The sequence below is a fragment of the Panthera onca genome, chromosome B3 (genome assembly GCF_046562875.1).
Source record: "Panthera onca isolate mPanOnc1 chromosome B3, mPanOnc1 haplotype 2, whole genome shotgun sequence".
Classification (NCBI taxonomy): Eukaryota; Metazoa; Chordata; class Mammalia; order Carnivora; family Felidae; genus Panthera; species Panthera onca.
Genome location: NC_138344.1, coordinates 14,776,990 through 14,800,488, shown reverse-complemented (window position 1 = coordinate 14,800,488; position 23,499 = coordinate 14,776,990). Strand labels below are relative to the sequence as shown.

General features: G+C 43.7%; 1 long non-coding RNA gene across 10 annotated transcripts in view; it reads left to right on the top strand.

Annotated features, from left to right (window-relative positions):
• Positions 1-21,927, top strand: part of LOC132668748 (uncharacterized) — a 99,579-nt gene extending 77,652 nt beyond the window's left edge. For all 10 annotated transcript variants that reach the window (XR_013556410.2, XR_013556413.2, XR_013556412.2 and 7 more), the window contains one exon: positions 17,208-21,927. This is a non-coding gene — a long non-coding RNA (uncharacterized LOC132668748). The remainder of the gene's footprint in view (positions 1-17,207) is intronic.
• The last annotated feature ends 1,572 nt before the right edge of the window (positions 21,928-23,499 follow it).

Genomic DNA, 23,499 nt, shown 5'->3' with positions numbered 1-23,499 from the left:
GTGTCCCCTGACCACATGATGGGACATTACTACCTTTGAACGTATAGCTCCCTCTCCCTGGAATCCTTGTGTCTTCACCCATCAAACTCAACTCAGACAGTTGATGCCTTTCTCTTCCACACAGCTGCCCTTTCTTGAAGCTTGCCTCGGTTATTAGTGGCTCCTATTGGAATATTCTGGATTCGCCTCTATGGTAGGTGGCATAGCACAGATCTGTCTCCCTGTCTCACAAGGTCACATGGGCCTGCATATGGGAGATGTATTGAATAGAATGTATTGAAGGATATTCATCATGTGCCCAGCCTTGAGCTATGTCTGGTCTAACACATAACAGGGTTGAAAGCCAATTCTCATATTTGTCTTTAAGTGGGACTGGCAGAAGATGGTTACTCTCTTCTTTCTCCCATCCTGTTATTTATTTGAAACTGATTGTTAAATCACTCCCAGCCTTCTCTTTTCCAGGCTAATTTTTCTCCAGTGTCTTTGGCTCTTGAGTACTTCTTAATATTCAGCTATGTCCGTCTTACAGCTCTTATATACAAACACGTGGCTCTTAATACTTTTAACCTACGCTCTTCAGGTTTTCCAAAAAGCTCTGAGAAAGATACAAGAAAAAAAAAATCAATGCATTTTATTCCGGTTTTTGAAATACAGGAGAGTTTTTCAGTTCCACTATGGCATTCTACACAATGCCAATTGGCTAAATAAAAATTAAAAAAAAAATTCCCCAAACCCAATTCTTTATGTTTTTGACGTGAGGAAGATAGAGTATCTGGATGTTGAACTGAAAGTTTGGTTTTTCAGATACATTTTTGGTTTTGAGCAGCCACAACCCCTCTCTTTCTCTCCTGTAAAAGTCAACAAAATACCAACTATCCTGATTTTTTTTTTATATATATTAGAAAGTGAGAGAAAGATGACGAGCGGGGGAGAGGGGCAGACAAAGAGAGAGAGAGAGAGAGAGAGAGAGAGAGAGAGTGAATCTTAAGCAGGTTCCACACTCAGTGTGTAGCTCGACGCAGGGCTCAGTCCCACGACCCTGGCTGGGATGGTGACCTGGGCCCAAATCGGGAGTCGGACGCTCGACCGGCTGAGCCAGCCAGGCGCCCCATCCTTCTGATTTTTAATCAGAAAATATACATATAAAATATAAATTCAATAAAAAATCTAAATGCGGATCTTTACTATTTCCTGAACACGTGTTCATTTTCATTGATATATAAAGTGCACGTTTGGAATGGTAAGGAAAATGAGAACTTTAAAAACCGTTAATGAGCACAGTTAACTATATTGAAGCATAGGGGCAGTTTGCATAGGAGAACTCCAGTTATGCCAGGAAGAAAATGCAGCGGGCGGGTAAGGAACCTGCATGTGTGATTGTTTCCAACACTGCTAAGGGCACTCAGTGTCCTGTGCTGTGTCGGATGCCCCTGGAAGGGGACACAGGAGCGTGATGTGGGTCAATCTTTGTTCCTCTTCTTGCACTGAGCTTATGCAGCTGATTTTGCCTTTAATTTTTTTTCAACGTTTTTTATTTATTTTTGGGACAGAGAGAGACAGAGCATGAACGGGGGAGGGGCAGAGAGAGAGGGAGACACAGAATCGGAAACAGGCTCCAGGCTCCGAGCCATCAGCCCAGAGCCTGACGCGGGGCTCGAACTCACGGACCGCGAGATCGTGACCTGGCTGAAGTCGGACGCTTAACCGACTGCGCCACCCAGGCGCCCCTGATTTTGCCTTTAAAGGGTAGGACTAGTTGTTCTTAATTCCATGCTGATGATCTGAAGAATTTTAATGTATTTTTTCTATGTATTCAAACACTAACCCCCCCCCCCCCCAATATTAAACAGCCACCGACTTTGCCACCCAGATGTGTAGAGTTCAAAACAAATAACAGTGACAGGCCAGAGGCAACTCAGCCATCTATCAGACAAACGCACAGCCTGATGAGACAGAAGATTAAAAGCTTAAGTGGGGACAGTTTGAGCTGGTTGAGATAGGTGCAGCTGTGTTTTCCACCAGAATCTAGGTTCTTCTATTGTTTTTGATATTAGGAAAGCCATGTATACTTGTTACAGAGAAAACTTAGAATATGTAAAGAGCAAAACTAAGAACATCCTTAAAATGAGTTTTCCTTTCCATTACAAATAGGCTGTTGGGGGGACGCCTGGGTGGCTCAGTCGGTTGAGCGTCCAACTTTGGCTCAGGTCATGACTTCGCGGTTTGTGAGTTCCAGCCCCGCGTCGGGCTCTGTGCTGACAGCTCGGAGCCTGGAGCCTGCTTCAGATTCTGTGTCTCCCTCTCTCTCTGCCCCTTCCCCGCCCATGCTCTGTCTCTCTCTCCTTCAAAAATAAATAAACATTAAAAAAAACAACAAATCAGCTGTTGTGATCCCATTCCTATATATCCTTTCAGTACATAAAATCATATCCTGTTCCACATACACAGATCTATTTATTTGGTATTATTTTATGGCTTCAAACGATTCCATTTTCTGGATTTACTAATGTGTATTTAACAATTCACTTTTATTAAACATTCCGGTCATTTCCTGTTTAAAATTATTTTTTAGGTTTACTCATTGTTGAGAGAGAGACAGAGTGAGTGAACAGGGGTGGGACAGAAAGAGAGGGAGAGAGAGAATCCCAAGCAGGCTCCGCACAGTCAGTATGGAGCCTGATGTGAGGCTCGAACTCACGAACCGTGAGATCATGACCTGAGCCAAAACCAAGAGTTGGACACTTAGCTGACTGAGCCACCCAGGTGCCGCAACATTCAGGTCATTCCTAACTTTTCTCCCTGTCAACATATTGGTCTAAAATGTATGTAGTAAGACATCTTGATTGGCATAATCATCTCAAGAGGTTGATGTACTTGACTAAGAAACTATTGTTTGTTGAGAAGGCATATTGTGTGCTACAAATCAGTTCATGTATCTTTTTTAAAAAATTTGGGACCTATAGAAGACTGAGAATAAGATATGAGTACATCAAGTTAACATGAGTCTTTATTTTAAGTTTTTAATGTTTGTTCATTTTTGAGAGAGAGACAGAGAGACAGAGCATGTATACAGGCAGAGAGAGAGGGAGACACAGGCTCTGAAGCAGGCTCCAGGATCTGAGCTGTCAGCATAGAGCCTGATGTTGGGCTCAAACCCGTGAACCGTGAGATCATGACCTGAGCTGAAGTCGGATGCTTAACCTATTGAGCCACCCAGGCGCCCAGCATGAGTCTTTATTTTAAAAACTTGGATGATATGCCTTGTGAACAAACCAGTTCAGTGTTAGAAAATGATAGGTAAAAAAATGTTTGGGGGCACCTGGCTGGCTCAGTGAGAAGAACATGTGAATCTTGATCTTGAGGTCATGAGTTCAAACCCTACGTTAAGTGTAGAGATTACTTAAAATACATAAAAACTTGAAAAAAAAAGTTTAGAAAGTGGGGTGGATATTTTACAGTGATGTGGTTATAATAGGACAAGGAGTAGACTTTGGAGACCAATGGACAGGTGTTTGAATCTCAGCTTTCTGACTGGGCTGGTCATGACTCCTTGAGTCCAGGCTGTATGTAGGTGGTAACACCTAACATTATACTTGGCAAGAGTTGGCATTCTTTTAAGTTGGTGGGAAGAAGTAGGGTCTCAGAACAAGAGGAGGGTAAATGGAAGATGGGGAGGAGGAGAGGATAAGAGTGTGAAGGAGATACTAAAATGATTCTGTGTGCCTGAGAAATGGGGAGAGGATTTGGTATCGTCTCCGAGTGCAGTACTGTAACTGAACCCAATGATAGTGATGATGATGATGATGGTGGTGGTGGTGATGATGATGGTGATGATAATGGTGGTGATGGTGATGATGATGGTGGTGATGGTGGTGATGGTTGATGATGATGATGGTAGAATGGTGGTGATGATGGTGGTGATGATGGTGATGATGGTGGTGATGATGATGGTGATGATGATGATGATGTTGATGGTGATGGTAGTGTAGTGGTGATGATGATGATGGTGATGATAATGGTGGTGCTGGTGATGATGATGGTGGTGATGGTTGATGATGATGATGATGGTGATGATAATGGTGGTGATGGTGATGATGATGGTGGTGATGGTTGATGATGATGATGATGATGGTGATGATAATGGTGATGATGGTGATGATGATGATGATGGTAGTGCAGTGGTGATGGTGATGATGATGGTGATAATGGTGGTGATGATGATGATAATGGTGGTGACGGTTACAGCTAAAGCAGAGCATTTACATTAATGATGACGATACCAGCTCGTACTTTCACAGCACTTTTTATGCCAAACAGGGACTGTAAGTACTTTAAATATATTCACCATTTATTCCTCACCACACCCTATCAGACCTGGCTCTTCTGCTTGCTGGAAAGATTAAATAGGTTAACATAGGTAAAACGCTTAAAATAGTGCCATAATTGTTTGTAGAGAAAGTCCGCCTTTCACTGAGACACAGAGAGGTTAAGCACTTTGTCTAAGGCCACACAGCCAGTCAACGGCAGGAGTGGGGTTAGGACCCAGCCATATGGCTGGAACCCATGCTGCCTCGAAGAGATCTCTGGCCACGTGGGACAGTGATAAGTTGCAGCTGCTCCTGCACTGACTTCATTTCACCCACAAAATAAAAACAAAAGAGGTGCTTCCTTTCTCCACAAGAATGGCCCTGAATGCTGAAGTTTTCCAATCACGGGCGCTCAGTGGTCAGCTGGTGGTACCATTACTGCTGCGTCATTTCACCTCGTCTGACACACGCCATCCCTGTGGCCCTCTTTGGGGTGAATTGGGTGGGAAGGGCACTGTTTTGAGAGGATTGGTGGAACGTTATTTAGCGAAGTGGAAACAAGATACAGACCCAGCCTGTAGAAATGTCACCATTATTGGGAAACGATTTAAACGTTCCTTAAATAATCGTTGGTTCCAGGACCACTGAGTTAAGACTGAGCTAAGGTTCTCTGTTTCTCGTCCTTTCCCCAGCTCCTCTTCCCCTTACCTTGCTTCTGCCCAACTGTTTACCACCTCAGTACCCTGCCCCGACTGAAATGATAATATTAATAACAATAATGCTGGGAACTCACAATTATGGAGCTCTTATTATGTGCCAGGCACATTCATGCATTATCTCATTGAATCCTCATAAAAGCCCTCCGCGGAAGGAGCTATTTTTTTAAGACCTACTTTATATCGGAATAAATTGAGGTTCTGAGAAGGTACATCACTTAGCTGGTAAACGGATAAGGTGGAGTTGGAGCCCATCTCTATCTTGCTTAAATCTGATGCTAGATCTTCTCATCATCCAATGCACCAGAATCACCTGCACTGAGTGTCCATTTTTCCAGCATCACCTGATCCTTAAAAGGTAAATGGTAGGTGTACATAGATTTCCCCGAGTTAAATACTCTAGCAAGTGTTTTTGCTTTCCATGACTTAAAAAATTTTCCATAACATTTTAATTCTACCACGGGCAAAAAGCTGTACTGAGTAATCTGGGGACACAAAGAATTATTTAAAGAGGAAGATGTCCTAACCTTTGTGATATATATATATATATACATAAAATTTATAATACAAAGGTGGCAACTGTGGAGGTGTGATGTTCAGCTACAAAAGTGTAGTTATAATATATTATGAGTGGGATGCCTGGGTGCTCATTCGGTTGGGTATCTGACTGTGGCTTAGGTCATGATCTCGTGGTTCCTGGGTCTGACCCCTGCATTTGGATCTGTGCTGACAGCTCAAGTCTGGAGCTTGCTTCAGATTCCGTATCTCCCTCTCTCTCTGCCCCTCCCCTGCTCATGCTCTGTCTCTCTCTCCCTCAAAAAAAAATAAACATTAAAAATTTATAATATAGTGTGAGTATACACTTACTACATGAGACATTGAAGCAAACTTTATTCAGTAAATAACTTGTATCCCAAAATTGGGATCCCTTATTGTTTGACACAATAAGGATTCAGAGTAAATTTTAGAAAACTCAAATCCAAAGTAGCATAATAAAATAAGAATGTAGAAGGAGGGAATTAATAAGATAAAACCTAAAACTAATGAAATAGAAAACAAACATAAAAAGGGATACGTAAAATCAAAATTAGTTTCTTTGAAAGATTGTTGAACTAGATGCACCCTTGACAAGCTTGATAAAGAGAAAGCAAGATAAATACGACATTATTAAGGAATATAACCACAAAGATGGAGATAAGAAAACTTACTGGTAGATGTTATGTACAATTCTGTAGAAATAAATTTGGAAATCTAGAGGCAGTGGAAAATGCCCTGGTAAAAATAAAAATTCTTAAAGTAATTATTTTAAGAAACATGAATAGACCAATTATTGTAGAAGTCATTGGAAAGAAAAAGATCTATCACTAAAAAAGGCACCAGACCTAGATGGTTTTACAAGTGAATTCATTACATTATTTGTTTGTTTTTGTTTTGGTTTGTTTTTTTTAAACACAGAGAGAGAGAGAGAGAGAGAGAGAGAGAGAGAATGAACGTGCAAGTGCAGGAAGGGCAGAGGGGGAGGAAGGGAGAGAATCTTAAGCAGGCTCCACACTCAGTGTGGAGCCCCATGTGGGATCTCATGACCATGAGATCATCACCTGAGCCAAAATCAAGAGCCAGACACTTAACCAACTGAACCACCCAGGCACCCTGCATTATAGTTTTGAAAATCGATTGCAGTGTTATATAAAATCTATTCGACCATAAAAAGGAAAGATACTAAAATAATTTTCTGAAGACAGAGTCTTAGGACAGTACAGAATTTGAATACCAATTTGTATAAAGAATTATGTACAGAATATTAGCAAATCAAATCCATCAGTGTGTCAAAAGCATATGACACCATTACCAGATAGAGTCTATTGCCAGAATATAAGAATGTATCTTAACTCTTCCAATTTTACATAAATTGTGGGAAGACTTCCAATCACTTGTAATGGATGTGATGGTGGCCCATGAATTGTTAATGTCTAATTCTTAAATTTTGATTCTTGAATAGTTTGGAGATTGTAGGAGTGAGGCTAGGAGGGAAGGGGGACTTTGGGGGGAAAGAGAAGGAGTCATTTGGCTTTAGGCAAATGTATTAGTTATTTGTGCTGATTTATTTCATTTTTAAGCGATGCCAATTGAAGAGAGGAATCATAAATAAAGAATGACCCCTTAAGGAATACCTACCATGTTCTAAACCCTTGGCTAGGTTCTCTGCCTACAATGTCTTTTAATGGTTTAGTCAGGTCTGGGTTAATATGCAAACAGAGCGCATACATGCACACTCACATCAATGGAATGCCTTCTAGAAACATTCGTTCATAAAGGAACAAGAACAACGTGTCATTTTTTTAAAAAGTTAGTTAATAGAAGGGCTTATACATAGAACATTATTATTGAAATAGGCTGCAAAGAAACACTTGAAATACTTTACTGACAGATGCCATTCACGAAGCAAGAGAGATGATAATTTTAACTGACATGTAAGTTCATCGATCCTGGCAATTATTTAGAAGGTCATTAAAATGGATGGGGCGCCTGGGTGGCTCAGTTGGTTAAGCATCCGACTTCGGCTCAGGTCACGATCTCATGGTTTGTGGGTTCGAGCCCCGTGTCGGGCTCTGTGCTGGCGGCTCAGAGCCTGGAGCCCGCTTCGGATTCTGTGTCTCCCTCTCTCTCTGCCCCTCCCTTGCTCATGCTCTGTCTCTGTCTCTGTCTCTCTCAAAAATAAATAAATTAAAAAAAGCAAGAAACTCATTAAAATGGCTTTGCTGGTTGTAGCCATGGGGACACTAAGGCTCACGCTGCAAAGACTTCTTGGCTCACCCTGGTCTGCTTAGGCTGCCTTAACAGGGTAAGTGTCCTCTTACCCTGTGGTAAGTGTACCACCTCTGAATGGAGAATTTTCTACTCCCACAATCCCAGGGCTGAAGCTTTTCTTTTCTATCTAGCACAGCTGTATCTGGAGACACTTGGGATCCTGGGGAGGTTGGTGGGTCCCAAGAGAAAGGAGGAAATCTCTGGGCGGGTTTTTGTCACGAAGCAGTCTCCCAATTGTCCCTTTGAGAATGCTCTCGGCTTCATTGGTCTCTGGCATTGCCTGGGGGATGATTTTGAGGTTTCTTTCTTCTGTTTACCTCGAGAAAGGAGATTCTCCGCTACGGTTGTCTGCCCCGAAAACCTGGTGCCTTCCTATGGGGAAAGGATCACTCTTTCTCACGGTGCACAAGGGCAACAGAGCAGAGCTCTGGCTAAAAGATATGGCTAAGAGAATTTAAACAAAGCAAACTGTGGACACCTCAGACACGAGACTCGGTAACGTACCCAGTTGGAATGATAGCTATTAGGTCAGTGGCTGTATGTCTATCCTATAAACAAGGATTATAAAATTTCAACAGGGCTTTGCCTCCCAACAATTATGTCAGCAGCCAATGATGATCACGAGACAGCTACCCTGTCTTTCTGCTTCATCACTTAAAGTGACAGTATCCAGCTTTCCTCTCCGCATCTATCATACAGACACATTGATTTCCTTTCTGGGGAAACACATATTTCTTTTCTCCTGCTAAAAAGATAAATCTGACAGATTTTAATCAAATGTAGTTGTTCACAACTACAGGAATTCGTTCAGTGCCACATATGAAAACAAAAATACACTCACAGCGAAAGAAGGAGTTTTGGGCCGAGTTGATTCGAAGAACACACTTGTATTAAAACGTGCGCACACACACACACACACACACACACACACACGGCAGTGAAGCCTAGGAGTTAGTTAATATTTTTTAAGATGGTATATCATTTGTAGTGACATCAGTAAATGCTGGTCTCCATTCACATTTCCATTGAAACTATGCTGTCCAAATTCTCTGTTTAAACTCCAAGATGCTGGAGTATTGGGTCTTGGTCTTTAGAATGAAGTCTTTCCCAGGATGAAAGTTGTCTTTCAGATCATAGAGGTATGATCTAGAAAGATGGAGAATCTGCGTGTCTCTTATTCAACAGGCTCTCGTCAACAATGAGTATTGTTGAGCCAGTATGTGGCTATGAATTGGTAACTATGCTATGAAGTATTTCTACTATTTCATAATGTGTTTCATATGCATTGATCCTGAGTAGCTTTTGTTATTCTTTTCAGTGTGTCTAAGGAGCGCCAAGATGCCAAATATGTTTTTTCTCTTCTGTATTAGACATTTAATAAGCTGATTTTTTTCTTAATTTTTTTTCATATAAAGAACTCTGTGGGAGAGACACTTAAAATCAACAAAGCTTGATGTTGTTTTACATATCATTCATTGAGTGATTCACTTCTTCTCTATAGGTTGTACACAAACGGATTTTTTCCAGACTTTTCTGAGGTTCATTCATTTTTGAGACACACACACACACACACACACACACACACACACACAGAGTGTGAGCGGGGGAGGGTTAGAGAGAGTGGGAGACACAGAATCTGAGGCGGGCTCCGGGCTCTGAGCTGTGAGCACAGAGCCTGATGCGGGGCTTGAACCCACAAACCGTGAGATCATGACCTGAGCCGAAGTCGGACACATAACTGAGCTGCCAGGTGCCCCAATACACAAACTGATTTTAAATGGCACTTTTCTAAATATGCGAATCTTTGGCATATGTTGTCTTTTCTTCTCAGTAGAGACATGACCGAGGATGGAGAGATTGGTTGTCTCTTGTTCACACCTAGTGGCAATGTCCTGCCCAGAGATCTGGGAAGAATGTATCTTATTTCAGCTAATTTTGAGAAGTGAAGAAAAAGAATCCGCATCATGAATGGAAATGTACAGATACAGTTTTCATTTACCATCGATCCAATTCTGCCTTACAGAGTCCACTGTCTCAGTAAAGTTTTTTTTGTCCTGTCCTCATAATTTTGAATATTATATTAAGATACGTGACTCAAGAGTAATTGTATTTTCAAAAGTAAAATATTGAAAGGACAGTTATTTTAATAATCCTACATATCATCATAGTGTGAGTATATGTATATATGTGTGTGTGTGTATTTATATGTATATATATGTGTGTGTGTGTGTGTGTGTGTTTATATGTATATATATATGTGTGTGTGTGTGTGTGTGTGTGTGTGTATTTCACTGGGCAAAAATAGAGAACCTTATCTCTTCTAAATGTGAGCTTTAAAAACTTCCCTTAAGTGTGCTTCCATTGTCATTTCTAAGTTTGTGAAAATTACAAAACATTATTATTTATATGATAATGTGCCCTCTACATGAATTGCCCACAGTGCATTATTGGGTTAACTTTGACAACCACTTTGGTTTAAGAATGAGCTCACAACTCTGATATTTATCTGTGATGTGCCATATATATATATATATATATATATATATTTTTTTTTTTTTTTTCTGAAAAGCATAGGGTGATCTGGGAAAAAGGGAAGAGTGGCTAAATCAGAAATTACCTTGCAAGAATAATATTAGAAGAGCTTGGCATTTAAATTGTAAGAGGAATAAATTAACTTCTTCAAGTAAAAAGTAAGAAAAGGAAGGCAGTAAAAGTGGGTGAACTCATTCACTTGGAACTCATGGTGTCCTCGTTAAGCCTCAGCCAAGAAATTGGCGGTTAAAGATTTGTCCCAATTTTCATCTGATGCTGGTGTCATTTGAAAGTTTCATCCAAAGTGAAAGGCCATCCTGACATAGGAAGTAGGTGATTGTTCTCCAGAAAGAATATTTGTGATGCCCCGCACCACAGCCACTAGAAGATACGAAGGCAAGCACAAAATATTACCTAGATCATGATTTATACATGCTGAACACACAATAAACTCGCCACCCTCTTTGCCCCTACAGAAAATGCCCCCGCCTAGCCGAAGCTCCAGCACAGTGTTTTGAAGCAATATTTCTCAAAGTTTGTTCTTATTTACAAAAGGAGCAATTCATTTTGTAGGACATTTCAAACTGGCAAATGGCCAACAACAATTTTGACCAAAGCTGGGTGCAAAAGGTACCGCAAAACCCAAAGCGGAAAGAGTATTTAGGGAAGATGAAAACAAAAGGGAAGATCATTCATCCTTCCATATGGCTTCTTAGAGCCTTTCACAATTATGTATCATTTATGGTAGTTTCTATAAAATTTTTTTTTCCATTGAGAAGGCAGAAGACTGAATAAGTTTTGTGAACGCATCACAAAAGAAAGAGAAGAAATTCAGAATGACAGTGGAATTTAGCTGATTGTTTGAGAATCTGTGCGTGATAATGACACTGTTAACCGGGAGAATGGAGACTGTGATCTCATTTGTTTTGCCAGAAAGGGATTTTAAGAACTTAACCAAAAATTAAAGTCTCTAGCGGGATGCACATAAACAGCAGCAGTCCTACCACAATTATGCATCTGATTGAAAAGGTAGAGTGTATCAGAAGTCTCAAGAGCCGATGGTTGGCTTCGTAGCTTGTGTGCATGGAAATACACTCACTTCAAGGGACAGGAGGGGGTGCCTCTTGACTTTTAATTTTGGCTCAGGTCATGAGATCAAGCCCCACATCAGGCTCTGCAATGACAACATGGGGTCGGCTTGGGATTCTCTTTCTCCCTGTCTTTCTGCCTCTCCCCTGCTCTCGAAATAAATAAATAAATAAACTTAAAAAAGAGAGAGAGGAGATAGTGTGGGGCTTTCTCAATATGTATTTAGATAAGCTATTACAAGACACAATTAGACCCATATTGCCATGCCACCGATTCACGTCCTTGGCCTCTTATAATTAAACTGTAATATCTAGAGACATTTGAGGGCTAAGTGGGATTCTTGGAGCTTTCATAGTTCATTCCCTAGCTGCCAGATGAAGACTTTTTTTTTTTTACACAATTCCAGTCAAATTGCAAGTCATTTTACTCGTCAAATTATTCACAGATCTTCATACACAGCCCCACCCCCCAACACACAACTACTTGGCAAATTCCAATCTTGTATCTCCTTTTTTTTTTTCTTTTTAAAGTAATCTCTACCCTTACCATGGGACTGGAATTCATGACCCTGGGATCAAGAGTAACGTGCTCTGCCGACTGAGCCAGCCAGGTGCCCTCCTCCAATCTTGTGTCTTAAAGATGAATTTTTCATAACCTCTTTACTTGCGCCGATGTTCCATTTGTGTTGGGAATAATTCTTGGAGCCCTTTCGAAATCCCTAAAACGGGGCGGTCAAAGCGTGGCAAGGCCGTACGAACCTTGGACGTGAAAAGACCCTAGACTGAGTTTCGGTGTGGCCAGACTAGGTGTTGGATCTCCGACACGTCACTGACACTTGTAAGCCTCAACTTTCCCCTACGGAAGATGAGAACGACAGCTCCTACCTCGTGGAAATTGCGTGTGCTAATGTAGCTGACGTATTGAAGACATTAATGTAGAACTTGCTGGATCACAGCTCATGGGGGACAGAAGTAGAAAGTGGGAGAGAAGGCCTTGTGGCTTTGCGACCCCTCTCTATCATCGCCACCCTGTCCCTTCTGCCCATTTTTATCAACAGTGCTGTAAACATGGGCATCAGACAGATTCTCGTGTGTTTTCCTTGTTTCTGCCTGACACACTCCCCCTGCATCTTGTCAGAGACCACTCTAAATCTGGAACCTCAGAACCTTAAGAAATGAAGTCTTCTCTCAAAAAGTGCGGCTTCGACAGAGGAAGTCGCTCTTGGTGTTCCATTTGGTGAAGTGCCATCCTGATGCAATGCACGACACTCTGGAGGCTGCCCGTAGCGGATCCCGCCTCCGAAGGGCCCAGCCTGCCCAGGGATTAGTCACTTGGCTATCTCGCCGGGCAGCTAGTAATTCAGAGATAATCATGTTACCCAAGATGCCATTTAATCTGTATTTGGCATATCTCGAGTTTTCATCTTCATTAATAGAGCCATCAAAGTTTTCATTGGGCCTGACTGGTATTGGGAGCACCAGTGATTCACCCAGGGGCGGGGGGGTGGGGTTGCAGTTTGCACGGAGAAACTCTGCTTGCCAGATGGCAGCTGTTAATCTGCTTGCGTCAAGAGAGTGTGTGTGTGTGTATGCATGTGCGCGTGCGTGGGGGGGGGGGGGGAGGCTAAGCTCTCCTGGCCCCTAGCCAGTAGGACTGTCCCTCACCTCTGATTACACATCGCTGTCGGCCAAGCGTAAGAAACCTGGTCCCTTGGGGCAGGGTGGGCTCGCCACTCCCTGCTGACTTGAAGGGAGCTTGAGGGAGTGGGTGCCGGACAAAGGGAAGGCCTTGTTGCCTCCAGCCTAGGCCATCCAATCAAAAGATTCCTGTGGAAGGCAGTATAGTACAATGGAAGGGTGCTAACCTGGGAGTCAGAGAAACTTGGCTTTAAACCCTGACTCTCTACTTAACTGGCGACGTGAAGTTACACACATCGCGTAACCTCTTGGAGCCTCGGACTCTCCCCTTTACATGATATGAACCTGATGGCGTCACCCTGGTAGGTTTCCCACAAAGGAGTCAGAACAGGGGAGCCAGATGGAGACCCATCCTTTAGCCCCATGACCTGAGTGTCCCACGTCTGAGTGTAGAGCCCGGGGAAGCTCTGATCAGGTCCCTGTGGGGAGGCTGGATGAAGAGGTTCATCGCAGTGTTGTTTGTGGTAATGAGGATGATGGAATCTCAGGGTTCATCAGGGAGCAGGACAGATAATGGGATGCCAAGGAGGCTTCTCGTGCAACACCATGGAACAGTGTGAAGTCATAGAGGTAGATCTTAAAGACTGTGCTGGGAAAGAGAGAAAGAAGGAAAGAAGGAGGAAGGGAAGAAAGAAAGAAAGAAAGAGGAAAGAAAGAAAGAGAAAGAAAGAAGGAAGGACAGAAAGAGAAAGAAAGAAAGAAAGAAAGAAAGAAAGAAAGAAAGAGAAAGAAAGAAAGAGAAAGAAAGGAAGAAGGAAAAGAGAGAGTGGGGGAGGGAAGGGAGGGAGAAAGGAAGGAAGGAAGACAAAACAAAGTCTGTGGACATCATTCGTATCAACTGAAAACACACTCAGACAGAACAAGAGAATACTACATGTCTTACGAAGACACATACATATTCCAGGATATCGTCAAACCTGGTACTAGCTTTTATGGAATGGGGGACAGGAAAATGGCAGGGGGAAGGGGATACACAAACGTGCAGTGATAATGAGTTGAGGAGTATGACTTACTCAATGTTCTGCCCCTGGGTCTAAAAGAAAAAGAAAAGGTGATGGAAAAGTTACGGGAAGGGAGAGGATTTAAGAAGAGTGGTGCTTTGGGGGCTTCAGGGAGTGAGGACAGGCACCTGTCTGGCTGTGGAAGGCTCTCCATTAGGGTCTCTTTCTCTCTCTGCCGAGGGTGGGGTTCAGAAGGCTTAGGAAACACGTGACGGGAGAATGAAGCCGAAGGGCCTGAGATACTCATTTGCTCTTCTCTGAATTCTCAATCTCCACAGACCCTGAACTGCCCGAAGGCAGTTCTCTAATTTTTCCAGAATTCTCATTACAGACTCAATTTCTGTGGCTCGGTCACCGTAGAGTTTTAAGAAGGTGTGGTGCTCATTCTTGTAAAACCAGTTGAGAATTTCCTGGATCCCCAACCCTCAGCCCCTGCGTAGAAGTGTCCTGTTCTAATCAATGAGACCTTTGTGTGCAATGGGGCCGAAGGATGTGACTGTGTGAGGAAGAACCACAGGAAACTCCCATCGTTTCTCTAGGGTCTGAAAAAAAAAATCGTAAGTGTGTAACGGGGCACCCTGGGTAGCCTCCTTTTGTTAATTTATGAATTGGAAGACAAATGTGGATTTATTGGAAGAGTGTAATTAAGTGTCACCATGGTACGGATCATAATTATGACCAATATAATAAAGCAGAGGGAGAAACAATTTCCCTCCTGAATGGCATCACCCGTAGTAAGCCTTGCCATCCTCAAAGCTCTGTGTTCATTTCCTTTAAATATAACAAATAAGGCAGCCATAAAATAACGTGATCTGTAAAGGAAGGAGGGGTGATCTGTAATCCACTCCCTGCCTTAGAAGCGAAAGTTTTGAGATAAGATTGAAGATAAAACCCAGCAAGATACCTCTGGGCGGAGAGGCCTCTCTTGTGTCACGCTTCTGGATATGACCAGCATCCCCTTCTTCCTCCTCTTTTCTTCCCTTCCTCCCCGGCCCCCTTCTCTGTTAGCCAATCGGATTCTTATCCCTCTGAAGGGGATGATTTGTTCGAGAAGGGGTGTATGATCCAGGCTAAGCCAGTTCAAGGCTTCCCTGGGACTTCGGCTGGTGACAGAAAGGAGCAAGTGCTCTCCTACCCGGAACAGCCATAGGTAATCCCGTAACTGCTGGCAAAGAGAGCCTGGCTGAGAAGGAAGCCAGTGAAGATGACAGGGCAGAGCTGGGCAGCCTCCAGAGTGGGATGAATCTAAGGCATCTTACCTGAGTGCCTGCACTCAGCCATGCTGGAACCTCAAGTTCTCTAGACCCTTCGCTTATGTCAACTAATCAGCTCGTCCTTTAGCTTTGAGCTGGTTGAGTTTTCGTCATTTGCACACCCAGGATTTCTGAGCGCTGTGCCAAGAAAGTAAGGTAAATACTGCCTCACCGGGGAGCGTGTGCTCATTTAGCAAACGTTTAGCGGATGCTTGCTCTGTGCCAGAGAGACCCTTTGCATAGCAAAATCACATCTTATATGCATCGTTTTTCGCATGACAAGAACAACTCTGTGTGAATTCAACTTTGTGTATGTGTGGGGGTGGTGGGTGTAGTTGTATGTGTATCCCTTTTCTTCAATGACTACATGGTAATATGACCATCTGTTGGGTTACCTGGGGCACACCACACGGTGGCCCAATTCATGAATTCTCTGCCAACGCTTCGATTGGCATGAGGGCACCAAGAACTACTTTCGTGCTCGTAGGCCGATGAGCTGTGTGACCTTGGGCAATTTGCTTAACTTCTCTGAGCTCTCCGTGTTTCTCTGTAGAGTGGAGAGAATAATATTCTGTATGTCAACTGACGGTTGTTGGTAGTAAACAAACAACTTCGTGTAGAGTGCTTAGCATAGTGGCTGGCACAGAATGAAATCACTCAGCGGGTGCCCGGGTGGCTCAGTTGGCTAAGCGTCTGACTCGATTTCGGCTCAGGTCGTGATCTCACAGTCGTGAGATCGAGCCCCACGTAGGGCTCGGGCTCTGAGCGGGCTGTGGCGTCCACTTAAGGTTCTCCCTCTCCCTCTTCCTCTGTCCCTCTTGCACTCACGCTCTCACTTGCCTCTGTCTCTCTCTGTCTCTCTCAAAAAAAGAGAACCATTCAGTAAATGATAGCCATTGTTAATATTCTCATTACCACAGTCCTCATCACCTTCATCATGGTGAAGGAAGCTGGGACGGAAGTGTGAATACTTCACACGCGTACGGGGCTTTGGCGACCATTCACAAAGTACCGTCTCATCCGATTTGATACGGTGAGCCCACTGCCACGCAATATCCATTTCACATTCTGGCTTCTCGCGAGTTGACAAGAGCGATTTTTTTCGAAGGTTTCCATGATATTTGGCAAGATCCGCTGAGTCTACTATCAAATATATGGGGCTGAGAAATGCATTCGTTTGGGCAAAAACTTAAAAAAAATAAAAAAAGAAAGAAAGAAAACATTTCTAGGACAAATGTGGCCCGGCACTAAATATCTTGAATCAAGGCTGGAGTTTAACTGCTTAATAAAACTTCGGTTGCAATTGTTATACCTGTGAAGACCTGGTCGGGGGAGACAAAGTGGTGTTTTGACAAGGACGGCTTTTTCTTTCCCCTAATACATCACTGCTATCAAACAGGAAAGTTTGAAGCCAACTCTTTGTTAACTTCTTTGCTCACTGGTCATTTAAAATAGTCTTAAAGTTTGGACCTCGTGAAAGACTGTGTGTGTTTCATGTTACCAACATGAGCAGATTGTTGAATTTGACGCATTTAAATGTTTTCTTTGTGGCATGTTTTTCACAAAGGCACGCTTTCAAAATGCTAAAATACGGACCCGTTGTCAGATCGCTCGGTTCTTTGCGCAGGAAGATGCTTTTGGATGAACAACTGGGCAAAAATCCTTAATTGTGTGGTCGAAGGGAATGCCCCGCTTTTGATCCCACGCACCTTTCTAGAATAAGAAAAGGCCTTGATTTACTAATTGAGCAAAACTTGCTCGCAATTCTATTTTTGTTTGTTTGTTTGTTCTTGTTTTGGATCAGGGTGTTGTTTTATCCAGTTCAGGGAAGGCACGTCTTCTTCATTAACTGCTAAGGTGACGGTGATGCTGCGGAAAGAAGTCATACAGGTTTTACAGGTACAAATTCTAATGATCTCTTGCCTCAAAAACCAAGAACAAATCAACAGGCATATAAGGCAAAACTGTCTTGGGTATTTCGATTATTTCCTCTTGCTCAGAGCTCCTGCCAGAAGCTGGAAGAAAGACTGAATTCAGACTTTTTCTACTCTGTTTGGGTTGCCCCGTTACTGGGTGACTTCTGATGTTGCAACACGAGTGTTTTTTCATTCTATACCATCAATTGCTGATTGCTTCCGCACCCAGATTGTCCGAGTAGTTTATCGAGAGCAATCACTTCTGCATCCTTCATTATGCATCACAAGGCGCATGCCGAATTGTAGACTTCCGTATTAACACCCATGATTAAGGACAGCAATCGTTAAATGAAGATGAGTCACAATATTTAGGTTTTATGAATTCTTAATGCGTTTTGAAAGACAGGGAGAGGGGTTCTCCTAATGCTTGAGCAATGGCTTAGTAGTAAATTAGGCGTCCTTAGAAGCTATACGAAGATAATGTTGCAGAAGTTTTTGGTAATATGCGGAAGCGGTATGTTAGCGTCGGTGGACGGCCTGTCCCAGAGAAAGGAGCCACAGGGACAGGCTACCCCCATTCAGCTTCACACGGTCAATGAGCATTTTAGGTAACTTACTGCCAAGAGTTGCGTCAGCGATTCTCAAATTTTACATTTAAACTTAGCAAATATTACTCCTATGTTTCACAGGTGGGTCATATGTGGTCAGCTGGATATTCCATACGCAAAGGGAACCTGCGGGGGTGCCTGGGTGGCTCAGTCGGTTAAGCGTCATGCTCTTGACTGCGGCTCAGAGGATGATCTCCCTGTCATGGGATCGAGCCTCGTGTCGAGCTCCTCACTGAGCATGGAGCCTGCTTGGGATTCTCTCTCTCTCTCTCTCTCTCTCTCTCTCTCTCTCTTTCTCTCTCTCTCTCCCAAAATAAATACATGAACGTTATAAAGAAACTCAAAGGGAACTTGGATATTTGTAGGTCTCCCTTAGCTGTGGGCACGCATAAAGTGGAATTACCCTTAATTAGCTCTTGAGAGCCTCTCTTGGACACCACAGGACCTCCTGTGCCTGCCTGGTCCCTTCCATCACTCCATCTGGGCTCCACTGGGCTCGGCGGTTCTCCCCTGCAGCTCAGCACGGAGCGTCAGAGTGGCTGTGAGTGGAGTGTGTGTGGGGCGGGGAGGTCCTTCTGTCTGTGTGTCCCACTTTATCACTTCAGCCTGGAGGCAGTGGCAGTTTGGACCGGAGTCTCCCTGTGGCTTTCATCCAAATAGACCCTGCCTCTTCCTGCAGTGTCTCTCTCACGCGTCAGACTGAGTTTCCAGCCCTGGGAAAACCGCACCCTTCTCCACGTACCTGGCTTTTCCTGCCTTCACGGACGTCTGTTGTCCAAAATTTTTCTCTGTTAGTCCAAACCCCCAACAACATGGGACATGCACTCATTCAAATAAATGGGATAACAAGACAGGGGGTTTGTGGCCCCCCCAAGTCTCAGCACAGACATTGCTACTGTTAGTATATTTTATTTTTAATGGATCATTTTGGAAGATGGCCTGAGTGTAGTGGCAATTTGCGCTCGAAGGATAAACAGACCCAGGCATTTCATAAAAGGCTTCTTTTGTGATTTTGTGGCTATGACTGTAGTAGATGCTAAAGAAACTTACTTTTAGTAGATACAGAAAGTGAACGGGAATTTAAAGAAATCTGTGAAAGATCAAAATAAGACGCCTGCCGTGATGGTTTGGCAGGCTGGTTCAGATATCAAAGCGACAGAGTGCTCAGGAATCAGTGACTTCTGCATGATATTTGCATAGAGAGAACTTTGAAAAGGTTACATTTCTTTTCTCCTTTCATATTTACTCTGTGCTAAGGTTAGAGGATCTCGCTGGCAATGCTGCCGATGCTATTTTTTGCAAACTCCAACTCAGTGTTTAAATGTAGCAGGATGGAAATTTCGAGCTACCACAATAATAAATATATCTGACATCCTTGTAACTTCCAAGCTGTGCTACGCCCGAGAGTCGCGAAGGCTGGTTTTTTGCCTTGAACTCTGAAGGAAGAAAGAAACTTTTGTTTATAAATTTCAGAGATTTTTGTCTTTGCACTTACCGCGAAGTCAGATGTAGATATAATCCACTTTAAGCACTTTGGGCAAAATGCCAAATATGCCTGTTTTTTGATAAGGGGGAAGAAAAAAAATCCCAACTTTGTGTCAACACAAATCCTTTACACCGCGTTGCGGTGTATGACTTCTGTCGGTCAAGCTGGGATCTGGGCCATCTTTCTGATCCATTTTAGTTATGCCTGATTCTAAATTGAGTTATACAGAATTGAACTTAACAGGACCCGGTTTCCATATTCTTTATTCCTCCCTTCTAAAGATGGAAAATTTTATATCCCGATTTCAGTGAAATGATCTAAGGGTGTTCAGAATCAAAGATGATTTCAGTTGTGCTTCAGCGTGGCCTATATTGTACTCCTTTGCAAAGATATTCGGTAGCAGAACGATGTTGCGTCTATGCGTGCGTATTTTTTCAACTGCCCATGCTTAGATGTGTAAACTAGACTGTAAGTGCCCCGAAGGGCAGGGTTGTGTGGGGGTGTTCATTTTGTTAGCCCCGTGACACCTGGTGGAAGGCTTTTGAGAAAAAAAAAAGCCAGTTTATGATCATGTAGTCTTTATATTCCCGAAGATGTCTGTCTGTGACTTTTCTTACAACCATGTGGCGGTCAAGAGTTAGACGCTCAACCAACTGAGCCTTACAATCCTTATTTCTTTTAAAAAAAAAAATTTTAAGTTATTTTTGAGAGAAAGAGAGAGAGAGAGCATGAGTGAGGGAGGGGCAAGGAGAGAAGGAGAGAATCCCAAGCAGGCCTCACACTGTCAGCACAGAGCCCCGCGCTGGGCTCGAACTCACAAACCATGAGATTATGACCTGCGCCAAAATCAAGAGTTGGATGCGTAACCAACTGAGCCACCCAGGTGCCCCACAGTCATTATGTCACAGATGATAAACTTGAGCTTCAGAGAGAGCAATTTGTGATTCCCTCCATGTCTTTTACTCCACTTTTCTTGAGCCGTTTGACAGTGGGTGGAAGGAGAGTCACTAGACAAGGGTGATGGGGAGAGGGCTGCTGGGAAATGGTATGTCTGAATTCCTGTGTCAGGTTGGTGGCAGTTGATAGAAGCCTTCCTACAGACCACAGGACTTCTCCATCGCTGCGGCACCTCCCGTCCTGGACTGGAGGGAGCATCAAACCATATTCTCAACAGCCGCGAGCAAACCTCAGCATGGTTGGCGGTGAGGTTTTTAAATGGAGGTTAGTGGAAATCCATCTCTGGCCTGAAAGTGGTCTCCAAGGTGCCCGCGGTGTGTTTTTCCTTAAGTTTCAGGGTCAGTCTTGGAGTTGCTGGACCGTCTTCACCTCATTTTTACTTGGTCTTGCTCATTGTAGACCGAGTTATCACTCAGATAGACAGGAGGTCGTACTGGGAATGGGTCGACAGCGAAAACAGGACCGGTTGGGCACGTGCTACCTTGTATCTTTGGGTTACAACTATTTATAAAACAAAATATGAAAATTAGAACTCTCAGAGTTCCAGTGAGAGACTTAACGTTTAGGTAAGTCTCGCACGTAATTCTGGGTTGGACAGTGTAACAATTTGGCTTGCCCCGTGGCAGTGTGCTATGGGCTAATACATTTCCATCCAATTCAACAAATGGTTTAATGAGCACCCGTTACAACAACATGTCAGGCAGCTGTGGGACAAGGTGGGAAGTGACAGGTGCACTGTCCTTGTCTTCATGGAACGTATAAGTTTAGTGGGAGTAGATGAGAAGAAGGGAATGAAGGTTGGGTTCATGTGATGAAAGAACAGCCCCATGAAATGGGGTCATCTTTTTCAGAGAGGTGAGTGTGCTGGAATTTTCTGCTTATTTCAGAGTGTAGATTGCCTGAACTTTTTTTTTTTTGTTTATTTATTTATTTTGAGAGAGAGAGAGGGAGAGGGAGAACGGGGAGGGACCGAGGGAGGGAGACAGAAAATCCCAAGCAGACTCCACACTGTCAGCACAGAGCCTGATGCAGGGGCTCAATCCCAGAAATCCTGAATGGTGAGATCATGACCTGAGCCAAAATCAAGAGTCAGATGCTCAACCAATGGAGCCACCCAGGCGCCCCTAGATGGACTCAACTTCTTAATGCCCTCACAGGTAGGCTCTGGTCTTAGTAGCTATAAAATCATGTGAAAGCGTCCTGACCTCTTTGGAGCACAGTTGTGTCATTTGTGAAACATAGGGGTTAACGGGATGATTTTGTGACTACACGCATCCTTGTGCACATTGCATAAGGTAGAGAAATGTCAAACGTCAAATCCCTGTGCTGCACACCTGAAATGAAGATAGCATTGTATGTCAACTATGCTTCGATTGAAACAAACAAACAAACAAACAAATAAATAAAAAAGTCTTTTTCAGTGAAGCGTTGAAGGCTCTTGCTCTAAAGTCAGGAACAAGACAAGGGTGTCTACTCTCACTACTCTTACTTAACACAGTTTGGGAAGTCCTAGCCAGAGCAATTAGGGTGAAAAAGAAGAGAGGAGAGGGGAGGAGAAGGGAGGGGAGGGGAGAGGAGGGAAGGGGATGGGAGGGGAGGGGAGGAGAGGGGAGAAGAGGGGAGGGGAGGAAAGGAGAGGAGAGGGAAGGGGAGGGGAGGACAGGGGAGGGCGGAGGAGGAGAGGAGAGGGGAGGGGAGGAGAGGGGAAGAGAGGAGAGGAGAGGAGAAGGGAGGGGACAAGAGGAGAGGGGAGGGGATGAGAGGAGAGGGGAGGGGATGAGAGGAGAGGGGAGGAGAGAGGAGGAGAGGAGAGAAGAGGAGAGGAGAGGAGACGAGAGGAGACGAGAGGAGACGAGAGGAGAGGGGAGGGGATGAGAGGAGGAGAGGAGAGGGGAGGGGAGGAGAGGGGAGGGGAGGAAAGGAGAGGGGAGGAGAGGGGACGAGAAGAGAGGGGAGGGGAGGAGAGGGGAGGGGAGGAGAGGAGAGGAGAGGAGAGGAGAGGAGAGGGGAGGAGAGGGGAGGAAAGGAGAGGGGAGGAAAGGAGAGGGGAGGAGAGGGGACGAGTGAGAGGGGAGGGGAGGAAAGGAGAGGGGAGGAGAGGGGACGAGAGGAGAGGGGAAGAGAGGAGAGGAGAGGGGAGGAGAGGAGAGGGGATGAGAGGAGAGGGGAGGGAAGGGGAGGAAAGGAGAGGAGAGAGGAGGAGAGGAGAGGAGGAGAGGGGAGGGTAGGGGAGGAGAGGAGAGGAGAGGAGAGGAGAGGAGAGGAGAGGAGAGAAAAAAAAATAGAAAGAAAGAAAGAAAAGATCCAAATTGGAAAGAAAAAAGGAGAATTGGGTGTACTTCCACATAATATGATCTTGTATGTGGACAATCCTATAGATTCCACCAAAAACGTCTTAAAAAGGAATCTGGTAAAATTTCCGGATACAAAATCAATATACAGAAATCAGGTGTGTGTCTATACACTAACAACAAAATACCTGAAAAAGAAATGAAGGGGGGGGGGGAGCTGGCTAGCTCAGCTGCTAGAACATGGAGGGTCGTGAGTTCAAGCCCCATGTTGGTAGGTGTAGAGTTTACTTAAAACCAAAAAAAAAAAAAAAAAGAAAAAAAAGAAAGAAATGAAGAAAACAATGACATTGGCACCAGAACCAAAAACGAATAAAACACTTAGAAATAAATGTAACCAAGATGAACGATCTCTACCTGGAAAACTATATGACTTTGATGTAAAAAAAATTGAAGAGAACTAATCAACAGAAAGATATCCCATGCTTCTGGATTGGAAGAATATTGTTAACATGTCCACACTACCCAAAGCCATCTGTAGATTCAGTGCAATCCCTATCAAAGTTCCAATGGTGTTTTTCACAGAAATAGAAAAAAAACATCCTAAAAGTCCTATGGAACCACAAAACACCCCAAATAGACAAAGCAGTGTTGGGAAAGAAGACCAGAACTGGAAGCCTCATACATGTCCTGATTTTGAACTATATTACAAAGCTATTATAATCAAAATAGCATGGTAACGCATAAAAACAGACACATAGACCACTGGAAATAAATTGAGAGCCCAGAAATAAATTCACACATATATAGTCAATGACTATATGACAAAGGAGCCAAGAAT